Consider the following 10,263-nt stretch of genomic DNA (forward strand, 5'->3'; position numbering starts at 1 on the left):
AACCCCGACCAGTCTGTGAGTGTGCATGGGGGCCAGGCAGGAGGATGCCTGCAGGAAGAGCAGCCTTTAAGATGTCTTAAGGAGCCTCATGAGCAATACTAGTCGTTATTCAAATGCACGTGGTCTTGGGCAGGGATGGACATACTCCATCCAAACAGGACAGATGTGTGTGGGGAAAGAGCCGCGTGACTCCAGCCTGTGGTACACCAGCTTGTCCTCTAAAGGAGCCTAAAGCTTCCCTAGATCTTTCCCCCATTAAATAAACACAGTTGGATGTCCAGCAGCAGCATTAGTCCAAATCCTTACCGTTAATTAATTCTATCAAACCCTCTTTTAAAAATCTCCAGCCAGTCAGTGGTGTTACCAGCCACTTTTGTTTCCAAACAAAACCAGATCCAAATTATTCAGAAAAACGGATTCACCTGTCCCCTCCCTGAACACAGAAACCTGAAGAGCACGCTGCACGTCACCTCAGGCTCTTATACACACAGCCTGTGGAGCTTTTTGTTATTACATGAAGGTTTCAAATATCCAAAAGCAATTGTACACGCGCGCACACACACACACAAAAGCAGTCCTCATCTGGCAAGGCTCTTTTAATGTTGTACTTTTACCAAACCACAGTACATACTTCAAATAAGGCCTAACAGATTATACTCTTTATAAATTTACAAACAGTTTATTCTCCTTAAAGAGATCATATTACTTTTATCAGTCTTGTGTATTTCAATGAATTATATGTTTATTCAAGCATAACATAGCAAATGTAGCCATAAATCTGTAGACTAAATGTCTATAACAGAGGAATCTCAGATACACTATACTTTCAGATTAGGATTTATTTTTTAATATACACATTTTTTTTGTTTAAATAGGGTAACTGTCATATCCTGGTTATGCTTCCCATGGGAAAATTGTGCTCAAGAAAGAAACCTGTGGACTAGAGTAACTGCAAACAGACATGGTCTTGGTTCACCCGCCAGGAAACCGGGCCAGCTTTGTAGGCACATAACCCTGGGACTGACATTCAACCTGGTTCGGAGTGAAGGGTGAGAGGCTGGTTTCACCTTCTCATAGCTCCTGGCCCTGGTCCTTTCCTGGGTACAGACCGCTCCACAGCAGCAGGAACGAGACCGGTGAGAAAGCACAACTGCATTTCTACCTGTAACCAGGAGCCCAGGTTATTGAGAGCTGGCTGGCTGGTAGAGATGCATTACTCAGATGTGGCGTACAAACAGAGAGTATTTAACAAAAAAGAGGAGGAAAAGAAGAGAGGAAGTGAAATGACCTGCCTCAGTAGCAATTCTGAGAGTCTTCTGCGACTGCTCTGTTTAGGGATCTACTTCTGAACCCTCACGCGTGTCCTAGTCTCTGCCGACCGCTTTTTCCTGCTCACAAGGCTACACCTGTAGCCCAGCTGTTGCTAGCTTGCCAAGCAAAGCTAGAGAAATAGGAGCACCTCACTAACCTCACTAAACTGTGAAAACCCCAATAGCTTGCTAAAGAAACTGTGTTTTGAGGCCCTCACAGTGATGAACATCACGAGCTGTGCAGGGCAGGTGTTTCTGAAGTGTTACATGGCACCGATGGCTTCACTCCGTCTCTCCAAGACTGAGAAGTTAAGTTCCTGCTTGAGCCCAGTATGTCCCTGCCAGAGAACTAATGAGGAAAGAAAAAAAAAAAAAAAAAAGACATCGAGACAAAACTCAACTCCAAACCATGCAAATTATAGCTGAATAATAAAAATCAAAATCCAAGCCCGGACCCCAAGTCCCCCCTGCAACAGAGACAGCTGGTTGCTCTCTAAACCGCAGAACCAGCCACTCTGCAGCTCCTAAATAACAAGAGTTTGGCAATAATTACCATGCACAAAGTAAAGGCCACTTATAAAACATCTCCATAAAAATATCTATTTATCTCTATATCTCTATTTATATATGTCAGTAAGAAGCTTGAGACTGAGCACATCCCGAGCACTCCGTAGTTGGGGGAGGGGGAATCTCTTTAATCCCCATGAAAATGAAGCGCTCTCAGTTAGGGTTGGCTTCCACATGTAGGGTTGAGTCAGTACAGATCATTTCCAGCAGGCTTCTGTTAATTAGCACTAATCAAATGGGGTAGCAGCGTTGTCAAGGAGCTGAAGCCTTTCAGGAATACTGTGTCAAATCATGCTGCGGTGTCAGAGGAACTCCCTGGTCTCGGGCTGGTTCAACTCAACCCATGGTTCAGTTCATTGGCACTGAAGATATTTTCTGTGACACCTGCCCAGCCCACTGATGGGACTTGATTCGCTGAAGAGCAGAGCAAAAGAAAAGATCTTCCTTACCAATGGATGAGTGAGATCGACCACACAAAGCAGATTTGTGGAAAGCCAGTTCCCTGTGCTTCAGCGTGAACGGGAATCAAGTGATGCCTTTGCCTTCGTTATTCAAGCGACTCTGATCCCTTAAGTCGTTGGAGCTTCAAGAGATCAGACACAATGCAGGAGCTGCAACAGGGTGAGTACAATACCAGGTACTCCAAATACAGAAGTATTTTTTTTCCCCTCTCCAAGATGCTGATCCAATGAAAATAAATTTCTTTAATAACCGATGTTGGGAATTTTCTTGGATGTGCTGATAACTGAAATCTGTAGGAGCACTGATGTGTTGCCCCTGTTGAGACAGACCTTTTAAACTCCCCAAGAGACTAAAACCACCAGAGGCTTTTATCGTGTCACTATTTTTGTGTCCTCCTTTGGAGGCTACCCGTGGCTTTGTGTATGTGCCACAAAAGCAGAAGGGAAAGGGATGGCTGAGGGTTAATACTGACATCTTGGGGCCTTAAGGAAAACAGAAGCTGGCTTTTGGTAGACATTTATTTTAGTATTGCTCTCTCTTGGGAAAATTTGAACCAAGCAAAAGAAAGTTGAGTACGCTTAACGGAATGAGGTGCAGCTGCCTCATTCTCAGACTCTTTTTGCCAGATGCTGCTGTGATTTTGGAACAAATACAAGTAAGTTATAAAATAATATTGCAGATGGCAGAAACCAAACTTTTACTTTCAGTCACTGAGTACTATAAACAGATAAAAAACCAGCTGCAAGTATAACAGATGACAGGAATTTAGTGGCGTACAACTCTCCCGCTGCAAGTCACATTTTAGGCAGGTGAGAGACTTCACCTTGGTCAAAATAGCAAGCATTGCTGGGGAGGAATTTAAATATGACAGTGAAGGGTGATGACTTTATCAGTGAGAGGAAACATTTCTAAAGGGGAGGAAGAGATGGGGAAACAACCCCAGAACTGTCATCCCATTTCTTTCCATGCTAGCCTTGGGAGAGGTGGGTAGGGGGTTTGGAAAGAAGGAGACATTCGATGTGTCCAGAGAGCTTACGCCTGTACCAGGAACCACGTAACAACAGGGACTTTATGTTGTGTTTCAGGGTGTGCAGCAAAGGGAATTTCTCTTTGCTACCTTGCCCTGTTGCAGTAGTTGATGTTTCAGGGATAAAGGTCTCGTTAGTGCAACTCACACAAGAAACCTCCGCAGATAGACCTTGATTTTAGAACAGAAATAAATTACAGCTAGCTGCTGATACTGTGTCTGGGGCATTCTGATGGCAAACTACAGATTTACTTTTAAACATTTACCCAACGGCAATTTTTAAGACAAAACAGTACTGGGCCGTTGGGCCAGCTTGTGAATGATTTATTGACTGTGCCAAGGTCGGACTCCTTCAGTGACACACGAACCATGAGCATGAGGATGGGCAGTCTAGAAAATAAACACCAGTATACAGGGGATAGCTGCCTTGTCTGTATTCAGGCAGGTGTATTTATCTTACAAACCTCCACATGGGTTTAAAAAAAAATAAATCCATAGACTTGGCTGGTTGCTCCATTGCTAACCAAAGCCATGTCTAAATGCAGGAGAGCTGTTACACTGGAAATTTTCCAGATGAAGCCTGCTTCCACCTGACGCGAGTTATCTAAAGCGTTCTGCCCAATTCAAGAGTTTGTTGACTTGCTCCAGTGACTCTTTCGGTCGGTCTTAAGCAAGAGCCTGTTGATAGCCTACTGCCCTGAAAAGGGAGGAAAAAACCGTGACTGGACAGGATGCTAGATCATCTCATCCAGGCTCCCTTTCCCACCAAAGGCTGGACCAGAAGGTCTTTCAAGGTCCCTTCCAACTTGGGCTGTTCTGTGGTTCTGTAAGATGGGGGGAAGGGGACAATAGACAGGGACAGGCGGCAACACATCTGAGAATTGTCTTCTAAGCAAGGGCAGACCAGCAGGTAGAAGATCTTGGGACTTGTGATTCTGTGCTTTCACCCACAGCCTAGAGCAGCTCGCTTAAGTTTCACATCTTCAGCTGTGTTCCTGCCACGGCCTGTTTTAAAGCATGTGAAAGATAAGAGCAGCTCAAATATTTTGGCCAAAAAGGCAATGCACACATAGTGATATATGACTAGTCGCAGCACTGTACCTAGCCCAAATTCCTAACTGGAAGGCAACAACAAACTCTTTCTGGTATAGTTTATTGTTAAATAAACTAGAAACTGTTAAATGTTCCCTCAGGTGGTTTCTGCTCTGGTGCTATTCCAGTAATTTACTTTTCTTACTTGTCAGAAAATGTCACCTACCCTCCTTGACGTGAGTTTTCAGTAAGTAAGAATTTCTTACAGCAGCCCTTTGCTAGAATCCAGAATGCCAGTTGTTTAATATTATCAATATAAACACCTCTACGTTCTAATAATTACTACGGTGATAGTACATCTCTGAACCTTGGAGACAGCAGAAGTAATGCTATGAAATCTGAGGAAGTAACTTTGCTATTCCCTATTACATACCAAGCAAGAACATTAATCTATGGTAAAACAAAGGGTATGCACTTTTCTCTTAAATTTGTTGTTTAATCCAGATGTTTTTCCATTAAGGAAAAAATAGCAGTGGGAGCATAAACAAACATTATTGGAAGCTGCTGCATCACAGAAGGAATGGGATGCACTAGATTTGTTACTTTCTTCTATCTATATTTGCAGGTATATCTTATCCCCTTTTCACAGCAGCAGTTCTGGTTGTGCTTTATATCATGTGGAATAATTAATTTTTCTCATGCAATGTTCTGAAAGTAGAAAAGTAGTCAAAAGAAACACTTCTCTGTGAAAGACCCTGTTGATGCCAAACTTTTTTTTTTTTTTACATGAACTGACTTTTTAAAAAAAACTTCTTTTGTAAAGAAGCCACAAATTGGGTAATTTTCTTCCTGGTTCCTAAGTTGGTGGCATAATCAGGGTTTTGAGCATAGTGCTTCAAGAAGAAGCCTGCTTATATGTGAAAGTCAAAGTTAAACAGGGTGTCAGAAGAACTGTGTTACAGATTGTTAAATAAATGCTTTTCAGTGACCAGGTCCAAGCCTGCTCTCATTTGAGGCACCATATGTGCATACCACTGTAGTGCAAAATCTTCAGTTTATCTCCAAAATTGCACTTATTTTCAAGAGAGAGTGATTTTGCTAGCGCTGCAGACTCATGGATTTGAAGCAAATTTGGGATCTTACCCACATTATGGCAGTAATTACCCAAGAGCTGTCGACATCGCATCCTGAATCATCTTAAGATTTCAGAGGTGCACATGCACACCCACACACTTCTAGATGCAGCGAGACACAGGTGGTGAGAGCAAGAAGTAAAGACTCTTCTCCGTGTCATGGCGTACAAGTACCAGAAGAGATTTAACCTTGAACCTTCACTCCCATCTCTTTATTCTAGAGCTTTCCTATATAAATGAAAAACATTCCTGTAGAAAGTATGACTTTCCTCGTAGGCATTACAACAATCAGTACAAATGAACAGTCAAAACATGGTCAGAAGGCATGGACTTTGCCACTATTATATTCCACGAAGTAAGTTAAGGTCTTGGACGGGGCCAAGGCTTTGCGTTGGTGGTTAAGGCAATTCACGCCGTAGACAGAGCAACAGGTTGGGACAAGCAGAGTCCCTCTGACTTGGGTGGTTGGTGCTTCTTTGCCTAGATTTCACACTCTCCCCCTCAAGTGCACTTAACATAGTTCTTTTATAAAATGCTTCACATCATAAAAACTTTTTAAAACCTGGTAAGGTAGTTTATTACAAGGAACAGAGACACGTCTGTTGAGCTGGGCATACATTTTTCTTGATGACTTCAATAAAAGGCTCACATTCATAAAATCAAGGACAGAGTTACGGTAGGAAAGGAAGGCAAACAACCCACACTCGGCCACTATAGTGTGTAACTCTTGTGAAGCTGGCAATGCCACAGAACCTGCAATAACAAACGCGAGCAGAACTGATGGCAGACTCCTCGCTGCTATCTGCAAAGTGACCAGAAAAGGAAAAACCTCAGAGAGGCAGTAATTTCCTTTCTACCAAACCCCTACTCTTAGACCCTCAGCCCACCTCAACAAGTACAGATTTACATTGCCTGAGATTCTCCTCCGTTAACAGGTAATCAGGGCTGCCTGGGGCAGGAGGAACACACTTGCACTTCAGCAAAGCCTCCCTGGTTTTAGTACCCTCTCTTCTTAGGTATAACTGCGTTCTCAAGTCCCTTTTTTCATGTACTGTGGGTCTTTTCCTGAGAGGCCTTTCCAACTTCTGTCCTTGCCAAACTGATTTCCTGGTACTAGAGAAGGAAAAAATATAAACAACGATCAGAATACACAAAGCATGAGGAAACAGCTGTTAGGGTAATTAAAACTGTTTCAAATTTTATTTTTCTTTTTACCCTTTCTGGTCTCTAATAGAACTTTAGTTAAAAGGAAAAGGAAAGACATTCACAGAAGCTGTTAGGCATACATACATGCTGTCCTTTCATTCTAGTTTATATGCTGTTGCTTTTAGAAGGCAAAGTTTCTGTTTTGTTTCTCTAGGATGGATAATGAGATCCGATGAATAGAATTTAGGTTCCGCTTTTCAAAAATGACACCCTTTCAGGATCACCAGGCTTGCTAGAACATAAAATCATTCAAGGGAGAAAACGTATTAAAAGCTATTGCTTGCCAAACTGAGATAGCTTCCTGTTTCAGCAGACACCCTGCAAATTAGATGCATCTGCCATTAAAGGACACTGTTTTAATTAAAATGTAATTATTTACTAGACCTTTAAACTGAATTCTTATCACTACAATAAACTTGTACATATACACCACTGCTTTGGCAGTCTTACCAAAATATTGATGATCATAGAATCATAGAATCATAGAATCATTATGGTTGGAAGAGACCTCAAAGATCATCAAGTCCAACCGTACACCTGATGCCACCCTGTCAACTAAACCATGGAGGGGCCCAAAACTGGACACAGTATTCAAGGTGCGGCCTCACCAGATGATGACCATCCTTTCACATATATCATACTACCTAGAGCATGATATTAAAATGCTGCCATACTTTTGAAGCAGTAACTGCTAGACGAGATATAAAAAGTATAGGTAACGTTTAAGACAAGAAAAATACAAAGCAGAAATGCTCCAGCACCAATTAAAGATACATATTCCTATTTAATACATCTGCATTTCCTATCAGCAAATGTGGAATAAGCAGTGTGTGAAAGACTTGATTCAAAATCACCAGATTGAATCGCGGATTCCCCCTCGAGGCAGGGTTGACATCAAAATTAGTTTTCCATTAGTTTTCCACTGTTTTGGCTCTTTGGAGCTCCATTGGCTCATTACCTGGTGGTCTGCATGTGTCGTGAATGAGGATCCAAAATATTGCTTACATTATTTCACTAACACCGACAGCTCTCCTCTCCAGCCCAGTCTTGCTCTCCCCACTGCTGGCAGCAGTTTTGCTGTCGATTCCCGTGGAATCGGGAACGAGCCTTTTAGAAACACAACTGGGACACTTGGGTTCCCCAACCGGTAGAAGCAGCTACGTTTTTCTGCACAGTTCAAATAGGTGAAGCAGGTAAAAAGAGGTGATAAAAGACTGATTATTTTAATATTCTTCAGGGAAAGTACAGAGTTTTGTAAAAGCAGGAACCGAAACAACAGATTTTTCCCACTACAGGCGTATGGATAGTATCTGTTAAACAACGTGGATTTTTGGCACAAATAAGAGTGGGTGAAGTAAACTATGGATGTTGCTTCAACCTTCAATAATAGGCTCACAGAGGAAGAAATCCTCAGAATAGATACAGCGCTAGCAAAATACCCAAGCTACTTCTCTGAGCCTGCTGCTGCTTCACCGCGAGGCTGCTGAATGACCACTGCTGTGATTAAACACACACCATTCTCCAACATGAAATACAAAGCAGACAGGCAGGAATTCACCTACAGTCACCAAATGCCGATACAGAGACCAGCTGCTAGTCTACAATGTCATATCTAAGGTCCAGTTTAAGAAGAAACAAGAATTCTAATAATTAAAAGAGTTTCTAGAGTCATGAAAGTGACTGTATCACAGAAATACTGACAAGGCTGAAGATCATCAACATTTTAACATAGCACTAATGAACTTCAAGTAAAGAGGTCCACGGTGTCCAGCCAACGGAGAGATGCAGATGCTTGCAACTTCATTTCAGAAATTTAAAACCCGTTTTTCCAATTTAAGACAATAATTTACCACTATTGCTTGTGTAATGGTCAAAGGTTATCTTCCAGAAATTTCTGCTTAAGAGTTGAGGGAGATTAGCTGGTAATCTTTGAGAAGATCAGTGAATAGATGTCGCAAGCCTCACTACTGTAACCCAGATAACTGTCCCTAGCTTCGCCAAGGACTTAGGTGCAGAGCCCTAGCCATCTCTCCCCTCTAGTCTGTGCTCAGGCACTTGGCACATTTACACTGTGGCTGCTAAGTCTGTCTCTCCCAGATGAAGCAGCAGAAGACTCTAGTCTCTCAGGATACCTAAGTCTGATCCTCCTCCCAGACATTAAATTCAGATTAGTAAGTAACTTTTTGCTGCAAACCAAATCCCAATCTATGCAAATGAGGCTATATTCACTTCTCTTGGTAACTTGAAGTTGCAGGCAAGGATGTTTTTCAGAGTGGACTAAAATACCATTAAAATCAATTTAAATATAAAATAATATAGAAAAGAGAATGCCTTTTCAATCTTGCAAAGACATCTGTGATTGCTATGTATTTTGCTTAGTTAGCGGTACAGGCTAGATCCATCCCATGCTGATACCCTCCAAGGGGTGGAGACTTATCTTACAGCCACAATTAAACAAGAATAAAGACTCATCTGCTCAATTAAACACAAGAGAGGGAGAGGTTAATACTGGAGGCAAGGCAAAAGACTGCAGAGCACAAGAGCGACAGAGGTGATTTTTATGCCTACCTGAACCCCTCTGCCACATAATGTTACCTGAGAAAGCAAATTTTTTTTTTTTTTTGGAAGTGGCAACTTTTTTGTATGCTAATTCCAAATTCATAAACAGAAGAAATCAATAGGCTCGATTTGCTCTGATACCTATGTTCAAATAAATCCAGATGAGGACTTTAGGCTACTGTCCTTAAAACTCAAACTACCCGGCCTTGTCTGACAAATTGTGCTTATAAATTTCTTGCCTGGTTAAGACTCCAGTATTTTCTTCCCCCTCCATGATTTTTTTTTTTTTATTTTAAAGCATCAACTAGAATAATGAAAGATACAACCAAAAGGTAAGGGAATTAAAGATGCCAGCACTCCTCAGCATAGTAGATTGCAGTTTTGGGTGAAAAATACATGTTTCTTGCACACAAAAATGGATTAAATCTGTGCATACTAAACCCAGCAATATTAAAGATAAAGCAAATCCAGGACTGTCATGAGCATAAATAGTTTTAAAGGGAAATTCTTGGTATTGTTTCTGTTCTTTTAGCACACAGCAAATGCCCTGCAGTACATTCATTCCTTCATTCTCTTCCACTGTAAAAGCTGCCCATTAAGGCCTTAAATTCCTATCAAATCAGACCACTGGAGAACCACGCTCCTCTATAGAGGGCAAGCTAAAGCTATGTTATTGCCATCAAGGGATATTAGGTCTTCAGGCTGCCCCGTTGCCTTTCCTACAGGCTGCCTGCCTGCTTCTCAGGCAACACCTACAACTTCCCTGGCCCATGAGAGGACATCGTGTGCAATGCTGCACTTGGCACTGGCCTTGCTATTCCTAAAAATGCCTTACAAATACAGCAAAATAGTTCAGGTAGATCTCTGTATTGAAAAGTAACTCTCCACTGTGCCCTGTGTGTTTCTCACGTGCTCTCTGGGCAGAGTTTTCAAACCTCCTTCACCTCACCTTCCTGCTTGTGCCAAC

This window comes from Cariama cristata, unplaced genomic scaffold (genome assembly GCF_000690535.1).
Source record: "Cariama cristata isolate BGI_N322 unplaced genomic scaffold, ASM69053v1 scaffold42337, whole genome shotgun sequence".
Taxonomy (NCBI): Eukaryota; Metazoa; Chordata; class Aves; order Cariamiformes; family Cariamidae; genus Cariama; species Cariama cristata.